We start from the raw sequence: 15519 nt of genomic DNA, 5'->3' as shown, positions 1-15519 counted from the left end.
AGTGTCCACCAGATCCAAGAATCACGCTCCTCACCAGTGTCCCTCTCCAACCTATTTTCCAGTCCAATCCATGTCTGAAGAGTTGGTTTCAGGAAAGGTTCCTGTCCTGGGCCAACAGAAGGTCTGGGGGCCATGACCACCAGGGTCCTTCTAATCTCAGTCAGACCATGAAATCTGGTCTTTCTATGAGAATTTGGGGTCTACATCCCACTGCTCTCCTGCTCCCTCAGGGGTTCTCTGTTGTGTTCCCTGTCAGGGCAGTCATGGGTTGTAGCCGAGCACCATCTAGTTCTTCTGGTCTCAGGATGATGTAGTCACTGGTTCATGTAGCCCTCTCTGTCTCTTGGGCTCATAATCACCTTGTGTCCTTGGTCTTCTTCATTCTCCTTTGATCCAGGTGGGTCGAGACCAATTGATGCATCTTACATGGCTGCTTGCTAGCGTTTAAGACCCCAGATGCCACTCTTCGAAGTGGGATGCAGAATGTTTTCTTAATAGATTTTATTGTGCCAACTGACTTAGATGTCCCCTGAAACCATGGTCCCCAGACCCCTGCCCCTGCTACACTGGTCTTCGAAGCATTCAGTTTATTCAGGAAGCTTCTTTCCTTTTGGTTTAGTCCAACTGTGCTGACCTCCCCTGTATTGAGTGCTGTCTTCCCCTTCACCTAAAATAGTTCTTATCTACTATCTAAACCCCTCTCCTGCCCTCCCTCCCTCCCTCCCGTAATGACAAAAGAATGTTTTCTTCTCAGTTAACTATTTCTCAAGTTCTTATAATAGTGGTCTTATACAATATTTGTCCTTTTGCAACTGACTAATTTCACTCAGCATAATGCCTTCCAGGTTCCTCCATGTTATGAAATGTTTCACAGATTCCTTGCTGTTCTTTAACGATGCATAGTATTCCATTGTGTGAATATACCATAATTTATTTATCCATTCATCTGTTGATGGGCATCTCGGTTGTTTCCAGCTTTTTGCTGTTGTAAACAGTGCTGCATAAACATGGGTGTGCATATATCTGTTTGTGTAAAGGCTCTTATTTCTCTAGGATATATTCCAAGGAGTGGGATTGCTGGATCCTATGGTAGTTCTATTTCTAGATGTTTAAGGAAGACCCAAATTGATTTCCAAAGTGGTTGTACCATTTTACATTCCCACCAGCAGTGTAGAAGTGTTGCAATCTCTCCACAGCCTCTCCAACATTTACTATTTTGTGTTTTTTGGATTAACACCAGCCTTGGTGGAATGAGATGAAATCTCATTGTAGTTTTGATCTGGATTTCTTTAATGGCTAATAATCGTGAACATTTCTTCATGTATCTGTTAGCTACCTGAATGTCTTCTTTAGTGAAGTGTCTATTCATATCTTTTGCCCATTTTTTAATTGGGTTATTTGTCTTTTTGCAGTTGAGTTTTTGCAGTATCATGTAGACTTTAGAGATCAGGCGCTGATCGGAAATGTCATAGTTGAAAACTTTTTCCCAGTCTGTAAGCCTTTTTACTCTTTTGGTGAAGTCTTTGGATGAGCATAGGTTTTTGATTTTTAGGAGCTCCCAGTTATTTAGTTTTTGTTTTGTATTTTTAATAATGTTTTCTATACTATTTATGCCATGTATTAGGGCTCCGAACAGTGTCCCTATTTTTTCTTCCATGATCTTTACCTTTTTAGATTTTATGTTTAGGTGTTTGATACATTTTGAGCTCATTTTTTTGCATGGAGTGAGGTATGGGTCTTGTTTCATTTTTTGCAGATGGATATCCAGTTATGCCAGCACCATTTGTTAAAAAGACTGTCTTCTCCCCCATTTAACTGTTTTGGGGCCTTTGTCAAAAATCAACTGCTCATATGTGGATGGATTTATATCTGGATTCTCAATTCTGTTCCATTGGTCCATGTATCTGTTGTTGTACCAGTGCCAGGCTGTTTTGACTACCGTGGTGGTATAATAGGTTGTAAAATCAGGGAAAGTAAGGCCTCCCACTTTGTTCTTCTTTTTCAGTAATACCTTATTTATCCGGGGCTTCTTTCCCTTCCATATGAAGTTGGTGATTTGTTTCTCCATCTCATCAAAGAATGCCGTTGGGATTTGGATTGGAATTGCATTAAATGTATAGATCCCTTTTGGCAGAATAGACATTTTTATAATGTTAAGTCTTCCTATCGATGAGCAAGGTATGTTTTTCCACTTATGTAAGTCTCTTTTGGTTTCTTGCAGAAGTGTTTTGCAGTTTTCTTTGTATAAGTCTTTTACATCTCTGGTAAGATTTATTCCTAATTATTTTATCTTCTTGGGGGCTACGGTAAATGGCATTGATTTGGTGATTTCCTCTTCAATGTTCTTGTTGTTGGTGTAGAGGAATCCAACTGATTTTTGTATGCTTATCTCGTATCCTGATACTCTGCTGAACTCTTCTATTAGTTTCAGTAGTTTTCTGAAGGGTTCCTTAGGGTTTTCTGTGTATAAGATCATGTCACCTGCAAATGGAGATACTTTTACTCCTTCCTTGACAATCTGGATGCCCTTTATTTCCTTATCTAGCCTAATTTCTCTGGCTAGGACCTCCAACACAATGTTGAGTAAGAGCGATGATAACGGGCATCCTTGTCTGGTTCCCAGTCGCAGTGGGAATGCTTTCAGGCTCTCTCCATTTAGGGTGATGTTTGCTGTTGGCTTTATATAAATGCCCTTTATTATGTTGAGAAATTTTCCTTCTATTCCTGTTTTGCTCAAGTTTTTATCATGAATAGGTGTTGGACTTTGTCAAATGCCTTTTCCGCATCAATTGATAAAATCATAGGATTCTTGTCTTTTGTTTTATTTATGTCATAGATTACATTAATTGTTTTTCTAATGTTGAACTATTCCTGCATACCTGGTATGAATCCCACTTCGTCAGGGTGAATTATTTTTTGATATGTTGTTGAATTCTGTTGGCGAGAATTTTGTTGAGGATTTTTGCATCTAAGTTCATGAGGGATATAGGTCTGTAATTTTCTTTTCTTGTGGTGTCTTTACGTGGTTTTGGTATCAGGGATATGGTGGCTTCATAGAATGAGTTTGGTAGTATTCTGTCCTTTTCTATGCTCTAAAATACCTTTAGTAGTAGTGGTGTTAACTCTTCTCTGAATGTTTGGTAGAACTCTGCAGTGAAGCTGTCTGGACCAGGGCTTTTTTGGGGTGGGGGGGTTTGATTGCCTTTTCCATCTCTTCTTTTGTTATGGGTCTATTTAGCTCTTCTACCTCTTTTTGTGTTAGTTTAGGTAGGCAGTGTGTTTCTAGGAATTCAGCCATTTCTTCTAGGTTTTCAAATTTGTCAGAGTACAATTTTTCACAGAAATCTGATATGATTCTTTTAATTTCAGTTGGGTCTGTTGTAATATCGCCCATCTCATTTCTTATTCAGGTTATTTGGTTCCTCTCCTGTTTTTCTTTTGTCAGTTTGGCTAGTGGTTTATCAATTTTGTTAATTTTTTCAAAAAAACCAGCTTTTGGTCTTGTTAATTCTTTTCATTTTTTTTTCTATTTCTTTTAGTTCAGCTCTAATTTTTAGTATTTGTTCTTTTTTCTGGCGCCTGTGAGTTTCTTTTGTTGCTCTCTTTCTATTTGTTCAAGTTGTGGGGATAATTCTTTGATTTTGGCCCTTTCTTCTTTTTGTATGTGTGCATTTATTGATATAAATTGACCTCTGAGCATTGCTTTCACTGTATCTCAGCGTTTTTACAGGAAGTGTTTTCATTCTTATTGGAATTTCTTTGTTCCATCCTTAATGCCTTCTATAATCCAGTCTTTTGTTTTGTTCAGTTTCCAAGTGTCTGATTTCTTTTCCCTGCTTTTCCTGTTATTGATTTCCACCTTTATGCCCCTATGGTCAGAGAAGATGCTTTGTAATATTTGAATGTTTTGGGTTCTGCTAAGGCTTGCTTTATGCCCTAATATGTGGTCTTCTAGAGAATGTTCCATGTGCACTAGAAAAGAAAGTATACTTGGCTGCTGTCGGGCGGAGTGTTCTGTATATGTCTATGAGGTCAAGTTGGTTGATTGTGGCATTTAGGTCTTCTGTGTCTTTATTGAGCTTCTTTCTGGATGTCCTGTCCTTCACCAAAAGTGGTGTGTTGAAGTCTTCTACTATTATTGTTTTGTCAGAAATTAATAACTCAATAAATATTAACTGTTCTGATTTTTGTTATTGATTTTAATATTATTATTTTCTCTTTTAATTAATTTATTCAGGGTTACCAGAATTTGACTTATATTTCTACTTCCATTTTCTTTTTTCTCATATTATTGACTATATCCATAGGTATATGCCTGTTTGAAAATAAAATTCAAATATCCCTTCATAGATTGGTTTGACAATCCTAGTATAATTATATAATATAATTGTGTGGTTTGTCTATCTAACCACATTGCACATGCAAACAGGATGTGCCTCAAACTACCAGACAACTAGGAATGAGGCACGTACAACCACTGGCCTCAACCATTCCATGAGTGCTACAGCCATCTGTGATCAAGACATTTACACAATATTGGCAAAGTGAAAGCCACTATTATTATTTCTAGAAAGCAAACAGTAAACAGTAAAACAAATTCTCAAAGCAGATCTGCTTATTCTTTTCCAAAGTACTCATATTCTTTCTAATATCACTGTACTGGCACATTGTGTTTCTGGTCAAATGTTGTCTTCATGTCACCACTGCCTCTGGCTACCACCATGCTACCTGGGACACCTGCATGGCTTCCAAGGCTTCTGTTCTACCTCTGGGCCTCACTGGGCCTTGCTTCACTAATGGAAAGACCCCTGCACAGGATCTCCTGAGCCTCTGCCACTGGGCCCTTCTTGACCTATGCTGCTGCCTCCTACCATGCTACCCAGGCCAGAGTGGTTCTCTGTCTTGCTGCCATGATACCAAGGCCTACCCTGCATGAGGGAATGTATTGTTCTCACCACGATGCCCGAAGGGGGAAGGAAGCAAATTACACCAGCCACACTCAGGTCTCTGTCCCGCAGGTACAACTGTTGCAGTACTTTAGTAGGAGGCACAACCCTGCACAAACACACTCAGTTCTCTCTCTATGGACCAGCAAGCCCACCATCCCTGTCTTCACTGTTACAACTCTCTCTTCTTGATATAGGGAGTTCTAAGTGCAGGGACCCTGGGTCCAAAGGATGCACTCCACTCTACGCTCTTTTTGATGGTAGTGAGGGGCCCCAGAACCTCTGTGGATTTGGCCCTTATATAAGCCTAACAGAATAGGAACAGCGACCAATCTCCTTGTTGGACCACAAAGGGCACAATCCCATTAAGTGAATTTTCAATCCACTAGTTTTGTAGTAAATCTACTAATACCTTGCAAAATTTTGGCCCAGACAATCATTTTGTGAAGTTACAAGACCAGGGCTAGAAAAGCCATATAAAAGTGATTCATTGCACTGCAATAATTCAGCCCATTTTCTTAACCCTTAACCAGTTCATAAGCAGAGCTGTAACAAATCAATCAGTTAATGCTTATTATATTTTGATTATGTAGCACAGCATCGTATAACCTCCCACATTGGAGCTCCTGAGTGGTGCAAACAGTTATGCTGTATAATCTCCTGGAGCAGAGCCCCTGGGTGGTACAGTTAACATGTTCAGATGCTAACTGAGAAGACGGAGGTTCAAGTCCACCCAAAGGCACCTTGGAAGAAAGACCTGGTGATCTACTTCTGAAAAATCACCCATTAAAAACTCTACAGAGCACAGTTCCACTCTGACACACACAGGGTTGCCATGAGTCAGAGGTAACTCAATGGTAACTGATTTTTACTGTTTTCTGTTGCAAGATAAAGACATTAAAAAAAAAACTCTCATTACTGTACGTCAGTTCATAAGTCAACATATCCTGCTAAAGCAGAGAAGAAAGGAGATCATGAAATTATACTTGTTTGATAGATCTGGTGCTTTATATTTATTCCATACCCGAAACCAAAACTAAACCCATTGTCATCAAGTCTATTCCAACTCATAGCGACCCAATAGGACAGAGTAGAACCGCCCCATGGAGTTTTCAAGGAGCTTCTGGTGAATTTGAACTGCTGGCGTTTTGGTCAGCAGCTGAGCTCTTAACGACTGCACTACCAGGGCTCCTTATTCTACACAGTAGCCCCTAAAAATAATCCTATGGAAGAGGCATTATGATGTCCCTTTTACAGATGATTAAACTCAGGCTCAGAGAGGTTATATAACAGGCCCAAAATATATAGCTAGAAAGTTTCAAGACTGGAAAAGTTCAATTCGGTCATGGCCTTTTTTTGGGTAAGACATGTCTAAAAGTCCACTCTATTCCCACATCATTACCAGCTCTTTCTTGACACATTAGTTATTGTGAAAGTTTAGGTTAACAGGATTATGGACTAAGTGTATTTTCCAGGCATGAGTTAAGTGCTTTATGCATTGCAACTCATTTAATACTAATAATATTATAAGGCAAGCATCAAATTCAAAATAATCCCATCCTGACTTTAGCAGGTTGATAAAACAGACCATTTTCTTCAGAGATCAAATATCCTGAGATTTTAAAATAATCCTGTATGGAGGTGATAAATGAGGAGAGCATGTGGTCATCTGTATTCTTCCGAATGCTTTCCCACGAGCATTTCTGCAGCCTGAAGCTCAGGAATCCCTAAGGCTTTAGCCAGGTGCCTTGTATTTTATACCGGCAACAGACGCATTGGTGGGGATCCGAACGGTGATCTGGGAACCAGAGGCTTAGAGTATTCCACACCTCCTGCACGGTGGCTCCTCTGATGCAGGTTAGTGCTACGACTCCTAGACTGAGTGCTTACAACCGGGGATGGTATGCGCTAATGCTTTCGTTGTGGCCCACTTAATTTCTGTAATTTAAAAAACTATATCACAATCATACTATTTGGAAACCACGGAAATTAAAGCACCTGGATTGCACTTGATAACATCATAACTATTCCTTTTATATTCTTCCATATACATTTTTTACAATTTGTTTATATAATTAGCATGATATCTAAGAGTGTTCCAGCTGTTATATTGTGTTCCATGGGAAATTTATTAGTTCTGTAATAGTTCAGGATGCACGTTGTGGAAAACCTTGAAATAAGCCCTTTGTGTGTACAGGGTCTCCTCCCATCCCTTCTTTTTTAGTCATATTTTAGAATGATATCCACAACATATGGCAGTGCTTCAAGGGACAAGACTAGCTCTCTGGCTCTCACTCCGAATTGCCAAATTGACTAATAAAGGATTTTTCACTTTTACCCTGAGATTAATTTTCATTGCATTCCTACCAGTAATGCATATCATAAAGAAACATTGAGTGTATAATGTTTGAATGCATAGAAATTATAAAAATTTAGTTTAAACTATGTATTAATTTCCAGTGAGAAAGAACATCCTTTCATACTTATATTGCACTAACGTATCTTTATCAAATTATAATTATGAAAATAATATTACAGATATTTCCCAGTGTAAGACAGGGTTCCATTCTGAAGACTCTATCATGTCAGTTCTGATATAAGTAGAATATCTGTTTTTTAAAAAATATTCATTATTTTTGCCTCCTATTATCAATATCTTTATAAATCCAATCTTTATTTGTCTTTGGGATTGGCATGAGAATGATAACATCAACAAATTACGTGCTACAACGTTATATGTAATACATATTACTAACAATAAGATGTACAAAGATAAAAAAAGGATAGTCATAGGGCAGTTCGTTGTAACTCAAATATGTCTTAAGTCGGGGACGATCTGTACTAAGCTTTTTAGGAAAGTTGAGTCTTAGTTAACACTCTGACTCTAAGGTAGATGGATGCATATATCTGATTCTATTAAATTCTCTATTCATGAATTTCTGTTTGGGGAAAAGTATGTGTAGAGATAAAATTTATGTTGGCTATCTTTTATTGATAACATACTAAATATAAATAATTTAATTAAACATTCTACATGCACTATCTTTTTTCATTTTTACAAAGTAGGACAGTTACCCATTTTAAATACACTAACCTGGGACGCACAGTTTATAAGAGAGCTGCCTAACTTCACAGAACTCACAGTTGCTCCAATGAGCTCCAGCAGATTTCCCAGACTGAGATGCACTAGGAAGAAAAGGCAAGCGATCTACTTCTGAAAAGTCAGCCAAAGTGAACCCAGTGGATGGCAATAGTCCAATCAACAACCGATTCTGGGAATGGCGCAGGACTGGGCAGCATTTTGCCCGGTGTAGCCGTGTGTTAGGTGACTTAATGGCATCTAACAACAACGATGTGTTTGAGAGCCCATTCTTTATTTATGTTGTTTGCTTTATTCAAAAAGTTTTGTCACTATTAAGATAATAATTGGAACAAAAAACTGGCTGGCAAGCCCAAAATAACTGTGGGGAGTTTACTTTCATGACTAGGATTTTGGACCCATGCTTCCTACTTTTGAGACCAGGGAAAAATAAATTAATCTAACCCTCCATTCCTTCATCTGCAAATCTGAAACAGTAACAGTTTACCTCATTTAATTGTTGTGACATTGCATGAGGCAATGCACATCCGGGGTTAACATAGGACTTGGGACATTGTTTGCTACAGTTATAAAAATCCTTGTTATGTCTGAGTTACTCCATCTATATCATGCAGATGTGAAGTAAGAGTCATTTTGGCTTGGAATTGTTTTGGATTGAATTGAAGAAATGAACATACTAGTGCCAGGCCAGAATATTGGACAGGTGGGTATGTAACATAGAGTGTACCTTTGAGAAAGGGGAAGCTTTGCTAATTCTGGGAACACCACATTGAGGTAGACAGAAAAATGTGACAATGGATGTAAAAGTACTCTGAGCTCTCTGCAATTACCCACTTTATACAACTAGAAAATAAATGGGAACAATTTTTTATCCTATTTTAAATTGTACGGAGATATTATAGACAACTAGAAGTTTATCTGACCTACATATCCCTCTTCTACTTTGGTAGTGTGGAATTACACAGAATTGAATTCACTTGGGAACAACTGCCTTTTTGATGTGAAATACAGATAATATTTTCTCTTTTTACCTGCTATTTTAAATTTTTTTGTTTGAATTTTGAGACATTATTGAATTTGTGACAAGTTTCATGATATCTGTTACAATTCTTATAACACATTGAATATTAAAGGCATGAGAACACATTGCAAAATTAATAACCAAATAACCTAATAGCCTTGGAATAATTAAATTTACCATGGTCATGAGTGTTTCCTCTATGTTCAAAATAAATTCATAGACGGTAGACAGAGGACAGACAGAAAAATCTAAAGGAACAGAGAAAACATGTCACTTATGCTGAAAAATGAAGACTGATACGTAACGATATTTTTGTTCTTTGATATGAAATAAGTAACATTACATTACATGTGAGTTATGGGAAAATACTAATTTTACTTTCAAAATATCTTGGTAGTAAACATCTATAGATGACCAATAATAATATAATAATGATAATAATCAATAACTTTTTAGAGCTATCTTCTTGTGCATGCATTCTCCAGTGTACTTATATGCATTTTATTTTGTAATTATCAAATAATCCTATAGTAGATACTATTATGTCATCTCATTTTGCACATAATGAAACTGAGGTTTAAGCATATTGCTCAAATTTATCCAACTACTAAACAGTGGCATAGGTATTCAAACTCAAGAAACCTGGCCATTAAATATGTACTTTTATGTTCAATCTTCAGATGAATGCAGCTACCAGTTTAAATGTTTACTATTAGATCAGTCATGTAACTTTTCTGAACTTCGTAATTCATGCCGACTAAATGTGAAATATACATTTATTTCATATTATATGAACTGTCCAGCAAATAAAATGCCTGATATGATAATATTTCAAATACTGTTAGTTTAAAATAATTTCATCTTAAATTTAAATCTACAGAAGACTTTCAAAATCATATTCATTGAATCTTGGCATCTGAGAAACATTGGAAAGCTGCCCTTAAGCTCAGGGCCTTAGCAGGTGGTTATCAAATGGCCGAAGCAGAGAATGAGCCAGATGGAAACAAATGAAACCAGTGCTCCAGTACAGCTGTCTACCACAGTCTGCGAATTTTCCCAGTCTAGAAACAAGGAGAGTGGCTCATAGCAAAGTAAGTGACCTTCCCCAAATCTCACACGTATTTGTGAACAAAATATGGACAGGTCTTTAGAGTTCTGACTCCTAGTCTTCGTGTTATTTAAGCAACTCGTAACTCGTATGTCTATACCCAGTGTGCCCTGACCCAGGGCAGGCTTAAGTGAATGAACTTTGCATGTCATGACCTCCAGTTCAGCGGCAGCCAGAGACACAGATCTGTCCATCCACCCAATGCAGTAAGAAACGCTAACAAACAAAATAGATTAGGAAAGGAAAATGTTTCCTTAAAAATAGAAAGTTATATGAATTTAAAAAGTAATAGGAAAACACAGCTTACCTGAAACTAATAGGAAAGTGAATACATTATTTAAAAAAAAAAAAATATCTACAGACACAGACTACTTTACACCTTTGTTTTAGTGGCCTTTAAGGACACTGATTATCCCTATTTTGTTTTAAAAAAAAATCAGAGACTACACATTAAAAGATGAACTATAGCAATACATTTTGTGAGTTTAATATGTTTAATATTCATGCATGCAAAGACAGTACAATGTAATATTAAATCAACAATGATCATAGATTCAAACAACTTATATACCAATAACAAGTTGTTTGATCCAAATAACATTGAAATTGTTTAAAATGGTAGCCTATTAATGAAATGCAGAACATTAATATTAAATTATTAATATCATATAAGTATCCCAAATATATGTAATGTAAAATACAAAACTTCAGTCCAAAATAACAAAAATGTCAAATGTATAAAATCAACTGGAGAAGATATTCACAATGCATATAAATAACAAGTTATAAAGATATATAAATTATATATATAATTAAATACATAAATTACAAAATACATGGGAAATTCTTTAAATTATTAAGAAAAAGCCAAACAATCTAGAAACCATGAATAAGAGATATTCACAGAGAATTTGCAGAAGAAATCCAAGAGGTCGATGAATAGATTAAAAGAGTTTCTGCCATGTAACTTAAATGACATGCAATTTAAATTTATTTTCACACTTATTTGATTGCTGTTAATTATCGCATCTAACAGTAAAATATGTGGAGGAATTATCACACAAATTGACAGTTGACTGGAGTGTAAAAGGTGGAGATGCAATTATCTTAAACCCAAAATATTCTAGTAAAATATTTACTTGAGAAAATATCGCCACATGCACAAGGATATGGGTTATACTAACAAAAGATTGGAAAGAAGCTAAGTATTCTTAAATAAACATTGCATATATATACATGTATATTTATATATATAAATTGCATATATATGATGTAATAAAATTTGGCAGTAGTTAACAATATATTAAACTGAATATATATATATATTTCACTCAAAATATATATATTCGAGGGAACAAAGCATAAAAGAATGATATGCTCACTATTATAGCATATTTATATCAATTTTGAAAAATGGAACGTCTACATATTTTAATGATATGAAAGTCATTGTTGGTATATACTAAGAATCAAAAAATTTTAATATGTATTAAAGGTCTGAAGATCATAGACCATTCACAAAATTTGCAAAGTTTTCCAAATAAGTTACAGAAAAACTAAAAAAGGATTTACTACACCACAGATTATGAATGAAGTCCAAGCATAATACTGTTGGTAATCCTGAATTCACAGCTCTCTCTGACAATTTGAATTTGTGAGCAAAAGACACCACCTACCTAAGTATAATAGGTGAATCCATTTACATGTGCATCCATTCCTACCACCAAAAATACTTAGACGTAAAAGAAACGGAAGTTATAGGTTCTAGTGAAAAGAGGAGCTATTCTGAAAGTGAATGAGTACCTGTATATTTTACCTGTGGGAGATGTTGGACCTCAGGTTCATTATATGAGAATATCATTTGGATAAGTCATAATTAATGGATTAGTTTTTGTCTTCTACTTTTAAAAGCATAAGATTATTGATGTCCAAATTTACATGAAAATTGCATGCAATATGAATTATGTTCATTTATGAAATTATTAACTTGTTTTGAATGGATAAAACCAAAACACCTGTGCTGTCAAGTCAATTCTGACCCTATAGGACAGAGTAGACCTGCCCCATTGAGTTTCCAAGGAGTGGGTGGTGAGTTTGAACTGCCAACCTTTTGGTTAGCTGCCGAAAGCTTAACCACTGTGCCACCAGGGCTCCCTTAGAATGGATATATAAATTAAAACCAGCAGCACTGTTTAAGAACATAATACATAAAAGTTTAAATGTTGAGGGGGTTCTAAACTTAACGAGATGTAGGCACCATGATCAGGAAAGCAAGTCATGATAATATAAATGATATGGTGATGGGTACAGTAGTATCTGTGGTGGCTGAAAGCCTAGTGTATTTAGAGCACAGGCTGCATGTAAGTGTGGAATAGAGAATTTTTGCTTTTGTTTTTTCCCCATCAAACTTAGTTTTACTGGTTGTAATTTTTTTGAAACTTTTGAAATTTTAATTTGTCTTGATATTGAAGAAAATCATGTGAGAATACATTAAGCAAATATCTAAAACACATGCAAAAGTAATAACTATAGGCATATCACCTCAATACCTACTAAAGTGCATAAACCTGAATTTCCTTCAATATAGAAATACCAAAAGTGTAAAGAACTCGGATTGCATAAGTAATATTTCGTAACGCCATGAGTAAATTACGTGTGGCATACTGACAAATTATTAAAAAACAATAGAGGTATAATTTGTACCACTGTATATGTATGTTATCTAATTTTGTGTGAATAAAAAATAATGTATAGTAACAGCAGAGATGGATAGTAGTATGCTATGGCAAAAATCTTGTTTGTAAGTGAAAGATTAAAGTAGTAATTAGTCCTCCAAGTCTGAGATTTCCCAAGTCATTTGATCAAGTTTTCATAAAGATATGTACAAGCTTCCTTGTAAACAAATCTCATTTCTGCATCATTCTTACATCTTTCAGGCACCAGTAGAGCCATGGTCAATGCCAACGGCACCACAGGAATAAACTTCATTCTTCTAGGGCTCTCTAACCACACACAGATCCACCTATTCCTGTTTGCCATGGTGCTTATGATCTTCATCACCTCACTGATGGGCAACACCCTTATGATCATTCTCATTCATGTGGACCCTCAACTCCACATGCCCATGTACTTCCTGCTTAGCCAGCTTTCTTTCATGGACATGATGCTGGTCTCCACCATCGTTCCCAAAATGGCAGCCAACTACCTGATGGACACTAGGTCTATCTCTCCCACTGGCTGTGGAGTCCAAATCTTCCTTCTTCTCACTCTGGGAGGGAGTGAATTCTTCCTCTTAAAAGCCATGTCCTATGACCGCTATGTGGCCATATGTCACCCACTGCGCTACCCCATTCTCATGAGTCAGAAGCTCTGTTTACTCATGACATCAGGTTCCTGGCTCCTGGGAGGGATCGATGGGCTGATGCAGGCTGGTGCCACCTTGAGCTTCCCTTACTGTCACTCACGGGAAATCAATCACTTTTTTTGTGAAGCACCATCACTGGTATGCCTTGCCTGTGCTGACACCACGATTTTTGAGTTTTTCATGTATGTCTGCTGCATTCTGATGCTCTTGATCCCTTTGTCTCTCATTTTGGCCTCATACAGCCTTATCCTGGCTGCAGTGCTCCGCATGCAGTCAGCTGGAGTGCAGAAAAAAGCCTTTAAGACCTGCTCCTCTCACCTGGTGGTTGTGGGACTCTTCTATGGCACCATCATGTTCATCTACATGAGGCCCAAATCTAACGGTTCAGAGGACCATGATAAGGTGGTCTCAGCTTTTTATACCATCTTCACACCTGTCTTGAACCCCCTTATATACAGTGTGAGAAACAAAGAAGTCAAGGGGGCCTTGAGGAGGTGGCTGGAAAAACATTTTATGTGATGTTAATACTGAGCATAATTTGCCAAAATGGCAGCAACTAAACTGGTTACAGGTTACGTTTCTAAAATATTGTTTTGTTATTTTGTTCATCCCATTTAAATTCTTCTTTTGTGTTGTATCAAGTTATTTTGCTCTTACTTTGCCAATCTGGCTGCATTGTTCCTATCTAATTATTTTTTATATATGGTAAATTAATTAAAAATTATATTTGTCCTCCTGTCATAACTTGCAGTGGTGTTTTTACTCTGAAATTAGGGCTCTGACAATAAGTACGAGTGATTGAGTTTATAAATAGCATATGATATGTGTATAATTTGTATTTTTTGATAAATAATGGAAATCATTAATTTTGATGGGGATAATACCTTTTGAAAATAAAACATAGATCATAAATCACATAATAAAGATAAAATAAATTCACATGAAATAAGGACCCAATGTGACCATCAAACATAAAATACGTAAGAAGATATCAAGAAATATTTGCAAAATGTTACCGTGGGAAGATTTGTTAAAGAAACTTCCAGACAGAATATAAAAATGCTAATTGGCTTTTCATGACCTATGTTAAAACGTAAGAGCAGAGAGATGAGCTGAAGAAAAAAAATATATTGTGTACAAAGGAGTCAGTACACAGTGGATTCAAAAATAAAACTTTCAGCGAAGAAGTCTCAAATTAAGAAAGGGCCTCAGGCCAAAGATCCAACACAAGTTGTGACTCTAAAATCATTTATTAAGGCTTCAGGACGATTTAAGACACAGTGCCTTAAATAAACATCCAAAGAGACAAAAGACCTTCTATAAATCTTGAGAGTCTTGTAGATTCTCTTTAGTTAAAAATATACAGGACTACTAAAATGTTTTAGGGCACTGTAGTGCAGCAGAGTCACAGGAAGCCCAAGGTTGGTAGTTGTGGGTTTTGTCTAATGGAGTAAATTCCAGTAAGATTCATGGAAAACTCACAATGTTTGTAAGCATGTTTTTCTGACAGAAATATCACTAGTTTGGTCTAAGGAGTAAGCTGATTGAGTTGACTACTCAGTTTTCTCATGGTAGAGCAAGGGTGACTCAGAAAGCAGAGGCAAAAATCATGTAGAATAATTCCCAGAGAATCACACTGAATCTTAGTTAAGGAGCTGGCAACAATTTCTACCAGAATTTTAGAATTGCAAGTGACTGTATGCTACCCCATTCCCTATTTTAAGAAATGTCTTAAGAGTAATTGTGTTGGTGCAATTATATAATCCCCATGCTGTGACAAAGAGAGAAACCAAGACTTCTAGTGCACATCCCCAGCTGAGAGCCCAGCCAAATTCAAAGCCATTTTTTTCAGTCCTTGGTGGCACATCATGCAAGTGTATCTTTCACCTCCCAGTTGAGCCACTTCCACTGATGTTGCATGGAGTAGAGATGAGCTGTCCCTGATGAAACCTGCTGAAATTGCAAATTCATTTGCAAAAT

The sequence above is a fragment of the Loxodonta africana genome, unplaced genomic scaffold (genome assembly GCF_030014295.1).
Source record: "Loxodonta africana isolate mLoxAfr1 unplaced genomic scaffold, mLoxAfr1.hap2 scaffold_133, whole genome shotgun sequence".
Classification (NCBI taxonomy): Eukaryota; Metazoa; Chordata; class Mammalia; order Proboscidea; family Elephantidae; genus Loxodonta; species Loxodonta africana.
This window is presented reverse-complemented; position numbering follows the sequence as displayed.